Source organism: Phocoena phocoena, chromosome 16 (assembly GCF_963924675.1).
Source record: "Phocoena phocoena chromosome 16, mPhoPho1.1, whole genome shotgun sequence".
Lineage (NCBI taxonomy): Eukaryota > Metazoa > Chordata > Mammalia > Artiodactyla > Phocoenidae > Phocoena > Phocoena phocoena.
Genome location: NC_089234.1, coordinates 52,481,337 through 52,503,075, shown reverse-complemented (window position 1 = coordinate 52,503,075; position 21,739 = coordinate 52,481,337). Strand labels below are relative to the sequence as shown.

The 21,739-nt window shown below is 39.8% G+C and overlaps 1 protein-coding gene across 4 annotated transcripts in view; it reads left to right on the top strand.

Annotated features, from left to right (window-relative positions):
• Positions 1 to 21,739, top strand: part of NRG3 (neuregulin 3) — a 1,054,732-nt gene that overhangs the window by 156,567 nt on the left and 876,426 nt on the right. The gene's annotated exons all lie outside the window — the stretch shown is intronic.

The window sequence follows — 21,739 nt, the reverse complement described above, 5'->3', positions numbered from 1 at the left end:
AAAAATGGTTCTGATGAATCCAGGGGCAAGACAGGAATAAAGACACAGATGTAGAGAATGGACCTGAGGACCTGGGGGCAGGTGTGGGGGAAGGGTAAGCTGGGGTGAAGTAAGAGAGTAGCATTGACATATGTACACTACCAAATGTAAAATCGCTAGTGGGAAGCAGCTGCATAGCACAGGGAGATCAGCTCGGTGCTTTGTGACTACCTAGAGGGGTGGGATAGGGAGGGAGGGAGGGAGGGAGGTTTAAGAGGGAGGGGATATGGGATATATGTATACATATAGCTGATTTACTTTGTTATACAGCAGAAACTAACACACCATTGTAAAGCAATTATACTCCAATAAATATGTTTTAAAAATCCGCCAATGCAAGAAAGGCATTGCCTATTCCATACAACACCTCAGTTTTTGTGATGTTTTGTCATTATTGGTATAGCTTCTTCTAATGATTTCCTTATAAAGTTTCCTGTCTTTAGGTACAGTCCTAATGTATTACTGGGCCTGGCCTTTTGGGGAGGAAAGTCATAAAATCAACTATGCATTAGGTCTGCATCATCTAATATTTGAGCCAGCAACCACTGGTCGTTGAGCCCTTGAAATTTACTAACCCAAATTAAGACATACTGTAATTTAAAAAGCACACTGTCATTCGAAGACTTGGTGCCCTCCCCACCCAAAAAAGGATGCAGACTTTCTTCATTTTTATATTGAATTCAGTTTGAAATGATAGTACTTTTACATACTGGGTGGAATAAAATATATTATTAAAATTAATTTCACCTGTATCTCTTTCTTTGTTTTAATATGGCTACCAGAAAATTTAAAATTACATAGGTGGTTCTCATTATATTTCTATTGGAAAGTGCTTATGGAACTGTTGTTGCAAGGATTAAATATAAGAGGATTAACCCAGATAATGAAGCTGAATGCAAGTGTGTGCAGTGAGCTCTAGACTGCCATCCAGAGAGTGGGTTCAGTCTTAGCTCTGACCTCGACTCTCCAGGTGGTCATTCACTTTCTCTGTCTGGGCCAAGGTTTTCTAATCCGAACAATGTGGAAAAAATTCAGAAGTGGCTAAGTCCTTTCTCACATTAAATCCAGCTATTCAGTGGTCTTCAGGAGTATAAGATGAATCTTATTTGTAACCCTTCCAGTCTCCCCTCAAAGCCTATTAGATGAAACAGTCTTCATCATTCCAATTCTTTATTTAAGAGAGGTTAAATTTGTAATTACTGTAATTTGGAGCTTCTTTGAGCAGCCTGAGGCTGGAGCACAGCATCTTTCAATCTGTTCAGGGCTGCGTGAAGCAGTTGAACATGTTGTGATTTATAAGGGTCTGACAAAGATATTTTGCAAGGAAATTTCCAGCACTCTTGAAAAAAATCCAGATGTGTCTGAAAGTAAACCCTTTTTAGTCCCAGTAGTTTTTATGATGTCATTTCAAATAGGCTAACTCAATAAAAGAATCCTTATTTTAAAAATTAATATTGGAAAATCCATTTCTGACTTTATAGTTTGCTTTTAAATATTAACTTAAAGAACTTTGTTGATGTTAGAAGTTACAATACTTGTTCATTATTAAAGTTAGCACATACAGAGCACTTCATACACAAAAAGTTAGGATTACTTGAACCCCATCAGATTTTTCTCCTTGTCCATATATTTGACTATAATATTAAATATAAGATATATATAGTATTTTGAAAATTTTCAACTAGTATTCTACTTTGGGATATATGGGTAATTTAGAACATTGTATTTTCATAAACTATATATATATAAATAAAATATATGTTTATATGCTCCCACGATGATTCATTCAGAGTCGTTTTTTTGTTTGTTTTTGTGGTACACGGGCCTCTCACCGCCGTGGCCTCTCCCGTTGTGGAGCACAGGCTCCGGACGTGCAGGCTCAGCGGCCATGGCTCACGGGCCCAGCCGCTCCACGGCATGTGGGAACCTCCTGGACCGGGGCACGAACCCGTGTCCCCTGCATCGGCAGGCGGACTCAACAACTGCGCCACCAGGGAAGCCCCAAAGTCGTTTTTTTTTTTAATAGACAAACGCCGGTCAAAGGACATACATATTTTAAGGCTTTTCATATTTATTATAAATTTTCCTTACCGAAAGTTTGTATTTTCAGCTTATGTTTCCATTAGCAGGGTACCAGCTTGCCCGTTGCCTGAAACATCAGCAATATTCAAAGTAAGATTTTAAGTCTTGTTTAGATTGATAGGTGAAAAATTGTGTTTCATTTTTGTTGGATTTTGTATTTCTTAGATTGCTTGGAGGATCAGAAATTGATCCAGAAACATATTGGTAATTTCTAATTCTTCTTTGGTGATAGCTTATTCCTGGGTGTTATTTAGTTTATTTAGTTACTTATTTGAGGTAGTTTTCCTTTTTGAGCAGTGAGCTAGTTTGGATCACATGGAACCATCAAGATCTTTCCTCCCTGCTTTGGCATCCAGCCCTGTGCAGTTAGACAGCCTCTCTCAACCATCCAGTCCCTATCAGTTGGTCATCTGTACAAAGATACACACACACACATACACACACACACACACACACACACACACACACACCCCCCCCACACACATATAGCGGGGAAAACCACTGTAGTTCCCAGCTTAATCTTGTGCTCCGGGAGGTGATTAACTCCTTACAGGAGGATGAAGAGAATTTAACTCCATGTGATCCTTCTTTTGAAGTCTTTATTGGAATAGTTTTGTGTGTGTGTGTGTGTGTGTGTGTGTGTGTCTTTTATTTTCCAAAGCAAATGAAAAAGCCTCATAGTGATAGTAACTATACTAGGATCTCTGCTACAAACAAGAATCCTCAGTCTGGGCTTCCCTGGTGGCACAGTGGTTGAGAGTCTGCCTGCCAATGCAGGGGTCACAGGTTCGTGCCCCGGTCCGGGAAGATCCCACATGCCGCAGAGCGGCTGGGCCCGTGAGCCATGGCCGCTGAGCCTGCATGTCCGGAGCCTGTGCTCTGCAACGGGAGAGGCCAGAACAGTGAGAGGCCCGCGTACTGCAAAAAAAAAAAAAAAAAAAAAAAAAAAATCCTCAGTCCTCTGAGCTACTACAGCTTTCTTATTTGAACCACACTGGTATGACCCCTTGCAAAATCACCTCCATTGAGCTGTTATTATAAGGCCATTATAAGAAAGAACCGTATGAAATATTTGTAACGCATCTGTTGTGAAAATATTGTTATGGCCGTTTTCTTCTAACACTGATGTTCTAATACGTGAAAGATGCATTTTTAAAAATTAGGTGCTAGAAAAAGTGCTGTTATGATCCCTTTCTTCTGATATTTGTGTTCATGTTGCAGCTTTTGCTTGGCTGCTTGAAAATGCAGCCAAATTTGAAGCCAAATCACAGTGATAGTATTTACTGTTTGGGAACTTATTTGTGTGCTCCAATTGTTTAGTTTTACTTTTACTCCTTTACCTATAATTTCTATGTCATTATTGGTTAAATTTTGTGTGTGAACCTAAAATTTTTTTTATGAACCCCAACTTTTCATATTTTGTTTTTGTGTTTATTTTGGTTTTTGGCCTCTCCAAAGCCAAAGACAACAAGAAGTCCTTTTGGGGGGAGAGGCGAGGTATAAATAGAAATAAACTAATCAATCTCCAGTATAGTATTTCTGGAAAAGAGCAAGGCCTGTGATTGAGAACAGTTTTTACAAGCATAGTAAAGAATATTATCATTATTTTCATAATGATTCTAAGTTTTGCTACAAAAAAATAGAATGCACTAAACATGCATTTTTGAAATGTGTTCCTAGGCAAAAGAGCTTCTACTCCCAAGCAAAAAAATGTGGAAATCAACTGTATTATTCCATGGCCTTTCACTTTTGAATATGTTTGCTTGTTTTAATGACAGTATTTCTCTGATCCTGATATTAGTCTGTTCTTTTATGATATTATTTCTGTTCATTCACTGAGCAGATTAGTGATTGATTGATTTTTGGTCTCCGTTGCTACGCGCAGGCTTACGCGGGGAGCGGGGGCTACTCTTCGTTGCAGTGCATGGGCTTCTCATTGCGGGGGATCTCTTGTTGCAGAGCACGGGCTCTAGGCACATGGGCTCAGTAGTTGTGGCGCACAGGCCTAGCTGCTCCATGACATGTGGGATCTGCCCGGACCAGGGATCAAACCCGTGTCTCCTGCACTGGCAGGCAGGTTCTCAACCACTGTGCCACCAGGGAAGACCCCAGATTAGTGATTTAAATAAGCTGCTTTTCACAGGAATAAATGAATAACGTAAAATTCTTTTATTGTAAATATCAACTCAATTTTATGGTGTCCTTTTTGGGTATTCAGTGGTATGGTACTTAAAAAAATTAATACAAGCAGTTGAAGTTACCTAAATGCTATCTCCTTATACAGAATTCAGTGTTTTAAATAGAAATACGCTTTAGAAAGCTAAGCAAAGTGTAAAGTAAAAGGTATATTACTAAAAGCTATAAATATGTATTAATATTCCTTGATTCAAATTATGGGCTTCAGTTACCCCAGCATTTTGGAGATAAGTGAGGTCATCTGTGTCCTGCACAACTTTCGGGGGAGCTATTTGCATGGACTACTTTAGCCCATTATGGCATTCATTGTATTTCATCTCCAGGGAAATAATTTTTAACTGTGTTTGAAAGGACGAATTTAACTTAACTCTTCCTCATAAACTTAGAAACGATATTTCTGTCAAATCAGAGAATTTTCTTCCTGGGTGTTAAAGAATGATATGAGGAAAGCATTAGCTACATTACTGTATTTAAATGCTGCTTGGATATCGGCACTCCGTTACTCATTTTTATTTTAGTGATTTTCACTTCAGAATTCAAAATTAATTCCATACCCCGGCATCAAGTCTCTCCATCAGGTTGAACTTGAACTGATGTAGCTGATGTGCTGCTTTGGAGCCCATAAGGGTGTGGGGTGATTGAAGTCTGTCTTTCATGCAACGTTCTGGAAAAATGCAGACTTATTAGAGCCTCCAGCCAAGCAGCTGTGCCCACCTACGTTGAGGATAACTGAAAGAAGGTTTCCAGAGGAGAGATGTAGACAAAAGAAGGAGAGAGGAACAGTCAGGAGGTAGGAGGGAGGAAGGAAAGAAACCAAGTTATTCAGAGACAGTACTCAGACTCCAGGCTCTGAGACTAGGGTTGTGGAAGCAATATATGCTGGACTCTGTTTTCCAGTCCAATATCTGTTGTCAACTTCAGTCTTTTGGGCTAGCTTCTATTATATAGCTTGGAAAGATTTTTCTCAAATTTCATTATAGTCGGGTTTGCCATAGGATAATGGCATTATAGTTGGGTTTGCCATAGGATAATGGCATTTGGTAAATGGAAATCTATATTCCTGCCTCCTCCTGGTTTTTTTTTCCTTCCTACCTTAAATACTGATGCAGTGTGTAGAATTGCAGTTGTTCAGGGGTCATCTTCTGAACAAGAAGAAGAGACCATATTATGCCCAGTCTTCCCTGAGTTTCTGCCTACCTCCAGATTTCTGGTCATATGAGAAAAAACCAAACCCTTATTTGGAGTCAAAGTTTCTGTTACTTGCATCCAAATGCATTCCTAATCAATAAACCGTACAGTCTCATATTATGGTGGCATTTGTCTTCTATTCTCCAATAATCTCATTTCTAACGAGTGAGAAAAAATACATATAAAGTTCTCATTCCAACACTTCTTCAAACCTGAAATTTCCATCCTGCTTGGCCAGGATGAACCCTACTTATGAGGTACTTAGTAGTTGCTTATTGAATGGATGTGAAGGATAGGAAAACACTCTTCAAATGTGGTGATGGAAACCTTTTTGAGTTCTCTGATTTGGCTGTTCCATAATGCACAGCAACATTATACTCTAAGTTCAGCACCCATCTCTACTTATACAAGCCCTTGCCCTCGTGCGTGGTGTTGTGGAAACCCATTTCTATATCTGGCTGCCTTTTCTGGTGGGAAAAAAGGGAAGTCTGAGTTAGTATAGTATGAACTTTGACTACACTTTTAAAAAGCACAAAAAATCTAAGAAATGTGTTCGCCAGATAAAGATTTATGTGGAACTCAATCACAATGTGCTCATGTCTGCTTGGAGACAGCGAAGTTTGATGGTTGAGGGAGAGGTCATTAGAACCCAACAGAATTACATTTGAAACCCATTGTTGTCACTGCTGGCTGGGTGAGGTTGAGAAACTTAGTTAACTTTCTGAGCAAGCATTCCTTTCTTTGTAAAACAGAGGTAAGAATACCTGTTTTCCATAGTGGCTGGGACTAAATTAAATCATATGTACATAAAGTGTTTGGCATGTAGTAAGGGATTAATAAATGATCGCTTTTATATTAGTGGTTGTAGTTATTCTGCAATATGATGGTTGGAAGATGTGATTGTGTCAGAACAAAATAAGAAATATAATGTCAGCTTGCACCTACTTCTCTTAGAAAAATAGTTCTGGTTTATGATAACCTTATCTCTTCCTTGAGATGTTTCTGATTAGTCAGTCTGATCCATTCAAAGCTGTCAGTACAAAATTTCCTGTGATGTCTACGTGCCTTAGAGTATTGTCTGCTGGAGCCTCCAGAGGTGACCAGCTTCAGAGATTTCATTGTGTGTAAAATAAATTTCTTTTTTAATTAAAGAAATACAATTAAAGACATCTTCTAGCACACTAGTTGGGAGCGAAAAACAGGTTGGGTTTTTTTGATGGATGTTGTTGAGAATGTTCTGATTTGTGGATTGATATTCTCTCACTTTGAGTGTTCCCAGGAACCCTCAGTGAAGATGGTAACCTTCACCTAAGACTCTACAAAATGATTAATTACTGTTCATGTGTAATGAGCTAATTAAAACTTTGGGGGCATTTTGGCACTTCTAATGGCTTATTTAATTATCTGAAGGAGGCTTTTACCATCTCAAGAGGTATTATAAATGGCCTTTGGGAACTAAAGAACCACCTCAGAAAACAATAGAGCATCTCCCATGTTGGCGAACAACCTCTCTGATGAATGTCCTTTTTGAAAAAACAGCCCTCAGATATAAATCCTGGATGGAAATCACTGGGGAACTCTGACACAGTTTCTAATATACTAGTTACTCTTTCTTGATTGGCATAGGTATTTTCAGAGATAGAAGCAGAACAGTTCTTTACTCAAATCCTTGCCTTGAGGCTAATTATTCTCCAGGAAGAAAGATGTCTCTGGGAGGTAGCCAAAGGTGTCCCTTAGAAAAAGATCACAAGAGAGCCTTATCCAACAAGATAGAAGCTGTTTGGCTCCACCAGACCTTTGCTTGCTTCCTGACTTAGGAAATATCACAGAAAATGGAAGTGGCAATAATGTTAACAACAATTATAATTGAGTTCAATGAATGATGACAATAGGGGAGAGATGTCTGTTTCAGGAAACAGACATGGAGCAAACAATCTGTACAAACCTCTAGGTCACAGTTTACAGGTGGCTCTGGATTTTATGGCTTATATCCAAATGAGGGAGAGAGTTGGTGCCTATGTGATATGTGTTTCAGGTGAAACATGGAGATGAAAGTCTAATAATATCAGTGAAAGGAAACTAAAAGGAAATTGAGACATACCTCAGGAAGAAAACTTGATCTATACCAAACCTTGCTCTAGAAAGCAAGGAAACTATTTGCTATGTTAATGGAGGGCATTGTCAGGATTTGATTTTCCCTTTTGGAATTAAGCAGCTTTTTCTTTTTCTTCTGTTTTTTTTTAAAGTGTATTAAATACGAGGTTTATTTTAAGTACGAGGCCACTATGTGCTATACTGACAGTGGCTACAGGGCCAGAATAAGTTTGTAAATATTCATACACGTGTAAAAAAGACTACAATTTACGCATACTTTATTTACTTGATTGAAAGCCTTATGGGACATAAAATGCTTTCTGTAGTTGATCTCAGCTTTGTTTACACTGAAGTGAGTTATATCTGGGTTTTCTATGCTCAAGACTACTCAGTTGCTGCTGCCGCTGCCATTGGTTTGTTTTCTTTCAGGATCAAGGTGGGTACTTTCAAATAAAATCTTGTTTTTAATTCCTTCTATGGCAAGTCTTTCCTGGATTCTTAGCTTTGCATAATTATACCCACAACGGAACCAGCATCCTAAAGTCGCCAAGATAAATCCTCCTACTCCAATGTCACATGATCTTCTAATTCCACCTTCCCCTTCCCAGGGGGCTCTGGTGCAGCCATCATGGGGACAGTAGGCACCTCCTGAGCAGATTTTTCTTGAAAAGAACTAACAATATTCATTTTAATATACATTTAAGTTGAGGCAATAATAATACTAGTTTGTGTTATCAAAAACAACAGGTACTACTCAAATTACCTTTAGGTGTTGTGAGGTGCAGAGTTTTGAAACTTTGCAATCTGGCTGAAGGGAGTGGAACAAGTATAAGGTAGAATATGGAATTGGAGCGGGACCTTGTAAGGTAGGGGGATTCTCCACCTACCAAGTTAGGGGAATGGGGGCAAGGAGGGACAAAATGAATGTAAAAGAAATAAATGGAAGATGAGTTTGCAAAAATAGGTTTGTGCAAGAACCAAGAAGGTTTAGAATATAACTTACAGAGCTCTGAGCTCAACTCATCTTGTGTGGGGGGCCTTCTTGAGGGCTTTTAAGCGGGAAAGTAGTAACATGATTAGAAGTAGACTATATTTTAAGTAAAGGTAGAAATTAATTCTTGAAATTTAGGAAACTCCCAACAATACCTGATTTCAAAATGAAAGTTAATATCTATATGTTCAAATATTTCTTTTTAAGAGTCTGAAAAACATGGATCTCCACCTAAGTGAAAAGCCAGTTTCATTTCCCCAGACATATTCATCATCCCTAAAACATTTTGAAGTGTCCATCCTGGCAGACTGGTCCAATGTAAATATACAATTTCATCAGACCTCTTTAATGCCACATTATTTTAGGTAAAGTTGTTTCAATTGAGTGCACACATCTATTAGTGTGGAGTCATATTGGATAATGAAGCACTGTTATTCCCACGGACCCATGTTAGGTGGACCAGGGATTTTAATTAAATATCCGAATGGGTGTTGTACAGTAGACACTCTCTAGAAAGCATCTGTCAGGGTTAATATTTTATAAGTTAGCTATGCCTCTTTCAACCTTTAATTATAATATTCTAACTCTTTATTCTTAGTTACTGCTAATAATTTCAAGGTAATACAGGTAGAAATGACTTGATTATCCAAGTGACTGCACATATCAAAGAAATAGAAAGTAATTTCACGTCTATATGTGTTTTATAAGTAAACATTACTAACATGTTATTGTATTTTTAAAAATCATCTCTTTTTTCCTAAGAGGAATTGAAAACACGTGATATCCTATGTTTGGAAGTGTTTAATGCCTGGCATACATGTAACTAAACTCAATTCTCAGTAATAGCAGTGACACTGCTTCTGCATCAAATAAATACATAAACTGCTTGATCATTGCCATTTCTTCGACTCTCTCCATGCACTGAACTATAGTCCTATTCATTGTTCGTAGTATGCTGCTTGACCACCTCAAGTCCATTTCATTTAAGCGTATGACCTTGCCATTTCCTTCCCCCCATGTAGACTTTGGCCATCTCTGTGGATGGAGCATTTGGAAAAGACTAACTTTGGCCCTTAATTTTCAGGAACATAAAACACGCACAATAGTCTTGTCACGTGTAAGTCCATCCCTTGGGCACAACCCTCATACGGGCTGTTCAAGAGTAGGTAGGTGGTGGTTCCTGGATGGGAGAGGTAGACATCTATGACCCAAGCATTAATACATAATCACACTAATACTGACTCTGGTCTTGGGGAGTGAATGAGTGGGCTATTTTGACTTCCATCTTGTCTGACTCTTTCATATTTCCAACCACTGCTTTGAAAAAAATATGTTAAATTTTATGCTTCTACTTAAAAAATAGATAATACTGTTCTGTGGATGGATCTGCAAACTCCATTCATTATGGACTACCAATCAGAAGTTACTTTGGTCCCTAAGAAAGAGAGCTTAACATGTATTTTAAGAATATTGAAGAAAACTTTGATACTCTAACTAGAAAAGATAGATTAAAATATTTCAAAATAAAAAGGAATTTTTTTTACTTTTACGACCTCCTCTTGGTTCCCAATTTTTTCTAATGCTGCTGCAGTTGGTAATGTCTTGTGTTGCTGTGTTGTTTCATAAGTGCAGTGGAGAGAACAGCTAGATCTCTGTTCTTCCTAAGAGTAGAAAATTCTAATTATGAATACTCAGAATATTAAAAATTTGAGGACTATATTCTCACTGGATTGGAATAATGACAGTTTAAGCAGAATTGAAATAAGTTGAAATCACTTTTGACATTTGCAGTTCTTGAGGTCTAGGAGGACTATCTCATTATAGTTCTTTTCTTTTTTTGTGGTACGCGGGCCTCTCACTGTTGGGGCCCCTCCCGTTGCGGAGCACAGACTCCGGACGCGCAGGCCCAGCGGCCATGGCTCACGGGCCCAGCTGCTCCATGGCATGTGGGATCTTCCCGGACCGGGACGCGAACCCGTGTCCCCTGCATCGGCAGGCGGACTCTCAACCACTGTGCCACCAGGGAAGCCCTATAGTTCTTATTTCATGAGTAAGAAAAAAAGTCATTTAATACATCTTGTAGATGGTAATAGCACATTGTGCCTTAGTTCTGATATCTCTTTCTTTGACAGTTTGGAGACTACATTGGCTTGCAGTGGAGAATAAAATGTCAGTCATATTAACAGGAACATCTTTTATTTTCCAAGACCTAAGCCCCTGTAGTTGCCAGGGTGCATGATGCTCCTTATAGACACTCATTTGTTCTCATAGTATCTTTACTATGGAATATTCGTTAAAAAATCATTTTCAAAAACAGGCAAAATCGTGACCCTCATGCACATGTAAAATGATGCCATATTAAAAATTCAATTTAGCTCATTAACGAGGGAACCAGTAAGATGCTATAAACGAGTTCAAAGGAGAATCCAAAGAACAGACATAATTATAGGTCAGGAATATTGAAAGCAGGTGTAAGTAGAGGCAAAACTGGCCTCTTCTATGGTGGAAGAGGGAAGTCAATTGAAACTCCATGAGACAGAATGTTGCATGTCTATAGGCAGAAATTATTTTGAATTGCTGTCAGTTATCTACAGTTTACAGAGTTGTAAAATAGCCTGATGCAAGGTTAGAATGAGATGCCCTCAAAGTGTATGCTATAGACAATGCAGTTTTCCCCTGAAGCACAGATTTTTCCCACAATAGTTTTCTACTCTTGCATAACTAGTATTTATTCCATTAAGATTCATTTCATGCATGTACCTTAGGAAGCCTTCCCTGATGCCTTCTACCTGGTTTTAAGTGTTCCTCTACCTCTCAAAATATCTTGTGAATAACAAATACTGTGTTTACTATGTGGCATTATAATTCAATGTTTAGTGTCACTTTCGATTTCTCTTAAGACTAGAACTGTATCTTATTTTTTTTATTTTCACAGTATTTGGCACATAGACAAAATTTATAAGATGTTTACAGAATGAATGAATGAGTGAGTGAGTGAAGAACTGATGGATGTATGCTTGAGTGGATAGTACAAGGGCACACGTGTGATAAGCAAGCATTTGTCATCCTCTACAGTGCAGCAGGCGTTTGAGTGAGGCCAGTCACCTCTAGATTTCCCTTTGAGCACAGTGCATCTCCTATTATTAATAAATTAAACTCTGTCTATCTGACCTTCCTGTTGCCTTACTGTTTCATCTCAGGAAAGTCCTTTATATCTTTCGAACCTCAATTTATATTTGTAAAATGTATTCTCCTTACTATTGCTTAACCACATGTCAGAGATTTAAAAATCATAGATCGTTTAACATTATAGTAATGGATTTGCAAAATTAGACGATTTTGTGTAAGAATAAGCTACATGAGAAATGATTTGAGGTAGGTGGTCAGAAAATCTGTACTCTTCTAGTATTATGACAATATGGCAAAAGCAGTGAAGCAAGAGCTAGTTCCTTCTCTTGGACTTTTTACTCTGTCCCATAATGTTGCAAATCCCTCGTGCATGTGAGGAACTAATCGCTTATTAGCTGTATTTGTAACCTGTTAGTGTTTCTTTTTAATTAACAAAGCATTGAGCCTAGAATGAATAGGCAGATACTATAACCACAGTGCCTATATATAAAGGTCCTTAAATCTCAGAAATATGCACACAGAATTGTGGTTTTCCAGAATCCTTATTTCAGTGGATTCCTTTTTTTTTTTTGCGGTACGTGGGCCTCTCACTGCTGTGGCCTCTCCTCTTGCGGAGCACAGGCTCCGGACGTGCAGACTCAGCGGCCATGGCTCAATGGACCCAGCCGCTCCGCGGCATGTGGGATCTTCCCGGACCGGGGAATGAACCCGTGTCCCCTGCATCGGCAGGCGGACTCTCAACCACTGCGCCACCAGGGAAGCCCCAGTGGATTCCTATTTTAATGTATATGTTTGCATATGTATTTTTGAAACAGTAGACGTGTTGTGGAAACCACAGGCTACTTCCTGCAAAGGGGCAGAGAGCAGTAGACTGTGCCTTGACTTTGAATGAGGTAGAATTTGAGTTGTGTCAATTTCCACTTGCATGACCTGAAGCAAACTACTTAATTTATTTCAGCTTTATTTTCCTTATATCTAAAATAAGAATAATGACCCTGGTTTCATAGGGCTGAGGTGAGGATAAGGGAGATAGTGAGTGCAGCTGACTTGTGGAAACAGCTGTAGAAAATGTTAGCTCCCCCCAGCCCTTCCCTGGAACACGTCTTGCCCTTATCTGCATTTGCTCATCATTCTTTCTTACTTTCTGCATTTTACCTCCTCTTTAGTCACCACCTTCTTTAAATTCTTCATGATTTCGTTTAAAGCTCACTCCTCCCTACCATGTTTTTTGGTTTTCTTTATCTCTGCCAATTGGACTGTGAGCTCAGTGATGACAGAGGCCCTTGCTTGTCTCGTTGGGAGCCTCCAGAGCACCCTGCAAGGGTCCGGCATACTGCCTAAGCCCAGCGGACTAAAATTCAGCACGGGAGACCTCTGTCTATACCGAGTTCCTCAGAGAAGTCACCTCAGTTTTACCTGTGTTCTCTAAAAATCAAAGACATTGTCTATAGCACAGACTTAAGCTCAATTTATTTAAGTGCCGTCCATGGTCCTGAATAGAGTTTACATTATATACAGTGGGTTTGATTTTCTTTATCCTGCTTCCCTGTAGTTTGAACAGCTTGTACTTGTGTCTTCCATCCAGACTCACTCAACAAGCTTTCCCAAATTCCCTGCAGCTTCAGGGTCCCAGGGAGTGAGGACTGACCTGGGGTCAGGTGCATCCATCTTACTCTGTCACTAAAGTGATGCAAGAGGAATGAACAGATTTGTGTCAATGCCTGTGGTATTCAGGACAACATATTAAAAGATAGATTTATTTTAATTCCCTATGTTCTGAAGCTGGAAGGCAGAGATATACCCTGTGGTTTCTTTGCTCTTATTTTCTTCTTCACAGTGTATTTATTCCTTGTGAGTATCTTTGGGCATGCCTTGTGTTTTCTCTAATGAAAGTAGAAAAATTGTATCCTCGTTGCTTATTCTTAGCACTGTTGCTATGCTAAACTGTAGCCCAGGCATCTTATTAAAATCAATTCAGGATTTGAATGTTCATTCTCTTTAATACAGTGGCATCACTATTCTTTCTGAAAATATGTCACCATATACGAGTTATCTATTTAAATATTTCCTATCAATTGTTGGAAAAGTATTTCTCATCTATTTAAGGAATAAGTCAAAAATTGGTACCTAGAGATTGGGGGCAAATTTTGTCGTGGGTTCTTTTGGATTCTTTTTGTGGATAGGTAAAGGATCAGTTATTTCCTTCATACTATCCTTAAGTGTGATTTATGGCATCTTTAGGGTTCCACAGTGTACAACGTATTGTCCTGAATAAAGTGATTGACAGTTGTTTTATTAATTACCATGTGTCATAGTTAAAAGACTTCCTGACACATAGATTGAGTGACCTAAACTTTCCCCCATGAAATTGAGGTTTTACAGTATATATTGTTGAGACAATCATCCGCATTCCCAGGCTGCTTATGCAGTTGCGCATATGTAAAGAGCGACAACACGCGTCTGCTCTTTCTGCAGTGGAGTCTGGGGCTGTTCCTTGTTGTCTGTTATTTTGATTCCCAGCAGTAGAATCATGGGTGGGAATGGACTTTGGAGTGATTTGGGTCCACTCACAAGAGCTTTTAAGAAACAAGAGAAGGTAATTATCATGAGGGAATTTCTGGCAAGAACTGCATTTAACTTAAAAGGTTGACTTGCACTTTAGGCCATTATATCAGAGCTATACCTCACTTTAAATTAGATAAACATGCTAGCATAAAAAAAAAATCTGTGGTGATAAAGGGAAGAACATTAAACTTGGAGGGTGCCTCTTCTAGGGCAAGTGTTAGGCTATACGCTTTCCCAATTGCTATCTCATTTAATCTTCCTAACAGCCCTGAAAGGCATGGGTTATTATCCCCAATTCACAGATGAGGAAACCAAGCTCAGGGAGATAAAATAAGTATTTCGTTGTAAGGAATTGGCCTGGCATTCAAAGCTAAGCCTTTATGACTTAAGACCCATGATTTGTTCTATATGATGCTAAAATCAACATGCTTTTCTTTCCTGTAGAAGATCATCCACCATTTTTTTATTGTGGTAAATAGCACATAAAATGATATCTACCATCCTAACAAAAATTTAAGGGTATAGTGCAGTGTCATTAACTATAAGCACAATGACAGTTGTACAGTGGATCTCTAGAACTCTTTCATCTTGCATGACTGAAACTCTGTACCCAATGAACAGCAACTCTCCATATGTTTTTACATCTATCAATAAAGGCTCATTCCCCCTTTCTCCTCCCTGCAATGTGTGTTTGCCTTTTGTTTTTGGATAGAGAGGGAAAGAGTGTGACAGCAGTGCTAATCTCAGTGTCACTGTTTAGCCAACGGATCTTGGGGTAGTGATGTACTACTGTAGCTACCCCACATCATTAGCCAGATTCACTATAAAGGTGATCGGATTATTAACAAGCTGTTTTACTAATCAATGTGAGGTGAATTGGGTTATAATTTATAACCATGAGCACAGTTTCTGTTGCACTGAGGCCACAGGACTCCTCACTTACTTTGAATCCCAAGTTGACAATGCCCCTCTGATTCAGACAGAATGTATTTTTAGTCACACTGACTTGAGAACCAGCCCCCTACCCCCCCTTCCCCCCCCCCCCCCCCCCGCCACCTTGGTAGGTCACAGACAACAGTCGTCCGTCTGGTAGAGAAACCTCTGGTTGGAGTCAGACTGCCTCGCAGGCCCTGGCTCCACTCTAGAGAGCGATCAGTGGGTCCAGCACTGCCAGACAGCCCCCTGGCACAGGGGCTGACCAAAAAGTCAGGGCATGAGGATCCTCTTTACTTCGGGCACGATGCCCAGCTCCATCAGGGCAGAATGTGGAGCTCAGCAGATTGGAATTTGGTCTCCATGGCACCAGGGCCACAGGGTTGAGCTATAACCATCCCCAGGCACCTGCACTGTCTCAGATGTATGCACATGACGCATTCCACCAAACAAATCCTGTAGGAGAAGCTTATCTTGCCCCTGACCCAAGGCGGGAAAAACATTCTCTCTTTTCTCCCTTCCTTGTTTACATTATTTAACCAGTTTTTAAGCACACGAGTCTTTTAAACAGGCCTAATAGCAATGGCATGATCTTTTAGGAACACCTGCAGTACTGAGAGGCATTCAGTAGGCGTCTCCCTCTGGACACAGTTCACAGTGTAAGTTTCCGTACAGCACTTAAATTTGGTGAAGCGCAGTTTCCTCTTCTTTTAACTGGAGGATTGATGGCATCTGCCTCATACATACTTTACAGAGTTGTGAGAATTAAGGGGAAAAGTGAAAGTGCAAGAATTTGGCAAACAGTAAATATGACATAGATATTCTGTGTTGTGAATACTCCTAGACAAATCAACTCAAGAAGGGTTGGGTCTTTATGGCACAGAGATGTGCTCATAAGTGCCTCTGAAATAATGGAAAGGAATCTCAGTGCGGGCGGTGGTAGAGAGAGCGCGCGAGAGAGAGCCAGAGAGGGAGAACAGTGTAAAACAAAAAAAAATCTCAAAACTCTTTTGTAATTAACAATCTAACACCTAGTAAAATCTTAAAATATTGATTTTGTTCATTATGGGATATCCAAGTGATGTAACTCTTCATTAGTTGCTTAAAAAAAACAAACTTTGATAGAGTGAAAGCATACCCAATATTCAGAGTCCTATACATTCTTTTTTGTTGTTGTTATATTTTTTAAAAATTTATTTATTTTACTTATTTTATTTTTGACTGCGTTGAGTCTTTGTTGCTGCGTGCGGGCTTTCTCTAGTTGGCGGTGAGCAGGGGCTACTCTTTGTTGCGTTGCGCGGGCTTCTCGTCGTGGCTTCTCTTGTTGCGGAGCACGGGCTCTAGGCATGTGGGCGTAGTCGTTGTGGCTCGCAGGCTATAGAGCGCAGGCTCAGTAGCTGTGGCGCACAGGCTTAGTTGCTCTGTGGCATGTGAGATCTTCCCGGACCAGGGCTGGAACCTGTGTCCCTTGCCTTGGCAGGCGGATTCTTAACACCGCACTACCAGGCAAGCCTTAGAATCCTATGCATTCTGAATTACTTATATTTGTGAACGTTGTTTTGAAAAATGCAGTCCAAGCCTATTTTATAATGATCATCTTTAAATCACCTTTTCCTTATCATATTCTTATATTGTCCATACATAATTTCACATGATAATAGTGTACATAATTAATACTTTGCCAGGCAAAATGCTAACCCTTAATTATATGGTGTCTTATTTAATCATCACTGCAGCCCTCTGATGGTATGTGTTACTATTATACCCATTTTGCAGACGTGAATGCTTGGAGAAGTTATGTAACTCAACAAAAATGACAAAGATCATAGCAACAGGAGTCAAGTTCAGACTATTGGAACCCAGAACCCATGATTTTTGTTTAGTTTTTTTTCAAGTAGCCATGCACAATTTTATTTGCCAAGCCTGGAGGGAGCTAATTTGGCCTTCACTAAAAGCTGCATGTACTGCATAAAAGGAACTTCTGTCCAGATGCTTGCCGTTAGCTGAGCACAGTGACCCATGCTCTCTCCCTCATCCATTTGCTCCTGTGACCACCATCTGAGATTTTTTTGGTCTTTCCATCTTCCCTTCACCTTGAAACTTGACACGTATCCCTCTCCTGTCTCCCCCAGCTGGTCAGTCTGGTTTCTAATACCCTCTTTTCTGTGTTCTCACTCCCTAATAATCCCGCTCCTGCTTCTTGGCCAACACTGGCCTAGTGAGGAAGATGGAGGCCACATATTCTATTCTCAGGTTGTTTTATGAAGAAACTAAATCCCCTTGAATTCAGAAGAGCATGCTGAGCAAATCTATGGAAACCTTGCATAGTTGTATATTTTTGTAAAATAGTGTATTCTGATAATATTTTCCAAGGCACCAAATTTACCTAATCCCAGAAGACACACCGAATATATTATATAAAGAGGATAATGTGTTGTGCCGCTTAAAATTCCTGGAAAATTTCTCATTACTTGTATCGTACAACCAAATTCCAGTGCAAGGCAACCCATTTGTGGGTGATGATTAGCGCTGCCAATGCCCCAGCAGTAGCAGGAAAGGATGTTGCGAAATGATCCAACTTCCATTAGAAAATAATGACTGTCTTGGCTAAGCAACATTTTTTAAATTAAATACTGAAAATTTCTAGTAATCAGAGAGCTTATTAGCCATGAAATTCGATTCCAGTATCAGGGACTATTCACTTATCAAATAGGAGCCAAATAATTGTGGGTGGAATTTATAGTCCTGCACTAGGAATAGCGTTAAATATTATGGAAATGGCACTGGTGTATATAGCTCCAGCTCTAGGGAAATGTGGCATTTTACAATTTCAGTGGCAAGTTAGGCTGGTGATTAACAGAATGCAATCATTAATTTCTGAGGCATGAGATTTCCTCTGTATTCTCTTGGGAACCCAGAGTTTTGCAAAACAATGAACCCGTCATGAATTTCTACTGAGCTTCACTTGTCTGTTCCAAATTTCCATCAGCTGCCTTGAGACAGTCTCAGAAATCCTTGCCATGGAATTAGCCTTAATTCATGGAGGGAGGTGTTCCTGCCTTCAGGAAGACTGGAAACAGTATGCTTTCAGCTGAGTTCCCCATCTTTTCTCCTGATGGTCTCTACTAATATCTCCCATGCCCACTCACCTGACCAACCCCTCTCCATACGTTCCCATCCTCTTTTAGGGAAATGGGAAGCAAGTATTCCCTGAGTACCCAATGATGCCACAAATTGTGTGAAATAACCCAGATACAATTTTTGGAAGTGGGTGTTTACTGATTAAGCCCATGAAGATTAAATACTATGCCACAGTACAAAGTTAGTAAGGATGAAAGGCAGGATTCACACCTAGGTCTATCTGTTCTCCAAACATTTCTCACTATAGAAATAAAAGATGATAAGGTTTTAGGTGAATATATTAATCTGCCATAGATATTTCTACTTAAATGTCTCTGAATGCATACATTTTTAAAAGACTTTAAACTCAGGAAGTCGTTTTCCACATGCATAAGTTTCACCACCATTTTCCAACGATACAGTTCTGACATAGGAACTTTGAGTATTTTCAAATATGCATACACATACATGCATATGTATACATATACAATATACATACATATACATACATCTGTACACAAACACATGCATGCACAAACACACATATATAGATATATCTGTGTACATACACAGATACATACATATGTACATATATACGTTCACATAGATAGATAGATATAAAATCTTTCACGATATTTTTCTTTCTGATCTGTAGGGACTGGATTTCACCTGATTTAAAACCTCTCCCTAGGTACCTACATATATGTCTGTCTTCAACCTGGTTAGCAAACTATTACAATACATGCATTCTTAAAGTCAACCCAAGTTTAGAAAGTTTAGCAGATAAAAAGTGCAGTGTGGGCTTCCCTGGTGGCGCAGTGGTTGAGAGTCCACCTGCCGATGCAGGGGACTCGGGTTCGTGCCCCGGTCCGGGAAGATCCCACATGCCGTGGAGCGGCTGGGCCCGTGAGCCATGGCCGCTGAGCCTGCGCGTCCGGAGCCTGTGCTCTGTGGCGGGAGAGGCCATAACGGTGAGAGGCCCGCGTACCGCAAAAAAAAAAAAAAAAAAAAAAGTGCAGTGGCAGGCTCTCTAAAGAACAAGAGAGAAAATTCTAACAGATGCATGGACAGAGTAAAACAGTTTGCCTATCGTCACACGCTAGGAAGGGTCAGGCTAGGTGTTCAAGTCCACGTTCTGCTCACTACATTAGCACAATGCTGTCAGAAAGAGAAAATGTCAGATTTAAAAATTTCTTCCCCTTGCCTCAGCATATCTTAGCATTTTTAGGTATATTTGGAAGAAAGCTGAGGCTCATGCCTGTCAACTTGTTCCAAAAACCCTTTTCTCCCTTCCTTCCTTCCTTCCTTCCTTCCTTCCTTCCTTCCTTCCTTCCTTCCTTTCTCCCTCCCTCCCTCCCTCCCTCCCTTCCTCTCTATCTTTCTTTCTTCCTTTCTTTCTCTCTCTCTCTTTCTCTCCCTCCCTCCCTCTCTTTCCCTCTTTCTCTTTCTCTTTCTTTCTTTCACTGTACCAGGTCTTACTTCCGGCACACGGGATCTTCATTGCCACGTGCAGGATCTCTGTTGAGGCAGGCAGGATCCTTAGTTGCAACACACGGGATCTTTAGTTGCAGCATGTGAACTCTTAGTTGAGGCATGTGGGATCTAGTTCCCTGACCAGGGATTGAACCCAGGCCCCCTACATTGCGAGCACGGAGTCTTAGCCACTGGACCACCAATGAAGTTTCTAAAAGCCTTTCTAAATAGGGAAGTATGGCCTTCAGACATACCCAGTAAGAAACAGATTTGCTTGAAAACTCAGTGTTATGGTGCCTCATTTAGAGTTAACAGGTAAAACATTGCATGTCAACTGATTTTAGGAAGGACAAAATGTCATGCATGTGTCTGCCATGAATGCTGCTTTCTTGCCAAAGTGGGATGTTATTAGTAATATACTTACTAGACATAGTTAACCTATGTCTCTACCTACTTAGAAAATACTGTTACCAGATTCTTCACAAATATGCCCATTCTTAAGGCCTTTGACTATTTTACAAATTTATGAGTTTACCTTGTTTCCTTTATTATAGGAGTCATTGTGGCTTTTGGGTGGAATTCTTCCCCCAAGCAGGAAACTGAGCAGTGTGGGTTCACAGGGCTTTAGTGATGAGCGTAAGCAATAACTTTACTCTTTGAATACTTTAATCCTCAATTAATTCTAGATCCCACTACAAGCTGAGGTGAAGGGCTGGCAGATTTTTTTTTTCTCTCAATAGGAAAGTGGCCAATATTTTACTTACTTCCTGATGCATGTGTCTTTCTCTCAATCTGCTGTCAATCTATTTAATTCTCTTGGATCTAGCTCTGAACCTAATTGTTGAATACTGACCAAAGCCACTATGGGGAACTGTTTTTAAGTAAGAGTGAATACTTTCATTTGTAAGCTACAGTTGCTCAAAAAACATCCTTCTCCTCATAAACAGAGGTTATTATGATTATTTCTTTTGGCGGTACGCGGGCCCCCCACCGCCGAGGCCTCTCCTGTCGTGGAGCACAGGCTCCAGACGCGCAGGCCCAGCGGCCATGGCTCACGGGGCCCAGCCGCTCCACAGCATGTGGCATCTTCCCGGACCGGGGCACGAACCCGCGTCCCCTGTGTCGGCAGGCGGACTCCCAACCACTGCGCCACCAGGGAAGCCCCTGAGGTAGTGTTTTAATGTGATCAACCAGGCACAGGTGGAATATAGAACTTCAGAAGGATTTTTGCCCAACAACAAAAAGAACTTAGTTGAAGACAGTTAGGGGGAATATGCTAATTTTGAATAGGATAACACTATTATAGACAGTTTTAAAAGATCCAAGTATGTTTACTTTATGAAAAATCAGACTTGGAAATGATGTTTGTCACTCTTCCATTCATTTCCAATGGCAGTTTTTAAAGAATTGCTGGGGAGTAGCTTTCTTATTTAGCTTTAATCTTCACAAATATCCATGCATAAACATAGATTTTCAACTGTGTTTTCAAAGGATTAAATGAGAACTGTCTAAAATGTCTGGTGAAAATTAAGATTTCAAAATGTTATATTTAGAATTACTATTCAATGTCTCATCCAAATTGTCAAAAACAAATGGCAAATACTTTGAAGTTCATCATATTGTATTTTTCTACTGTTTACTACTCTAACTCTTAAACTTAATGGGCTCATGTGAGAGGCAAAGTGTGTGCATTTGTAAACACAGAATACATTTAGAATTATCAGTGGAAGCTTGACTTTTTTTCTCAGGAAGGTTCATTGTGGTTAGGAATTCATTAGCATCAGTAATACGTGGGAGACTTAACCTCCCGCTTTCAAATGAAAAATGTTAACATTTTTCAACAACTGTTTTATTAGGCCGTTTGAGCTATCTGCGCTGGACATTTCTTGTGATATTTTTGTCCCTTAGTTTTTATTTGTTTTTAGTATC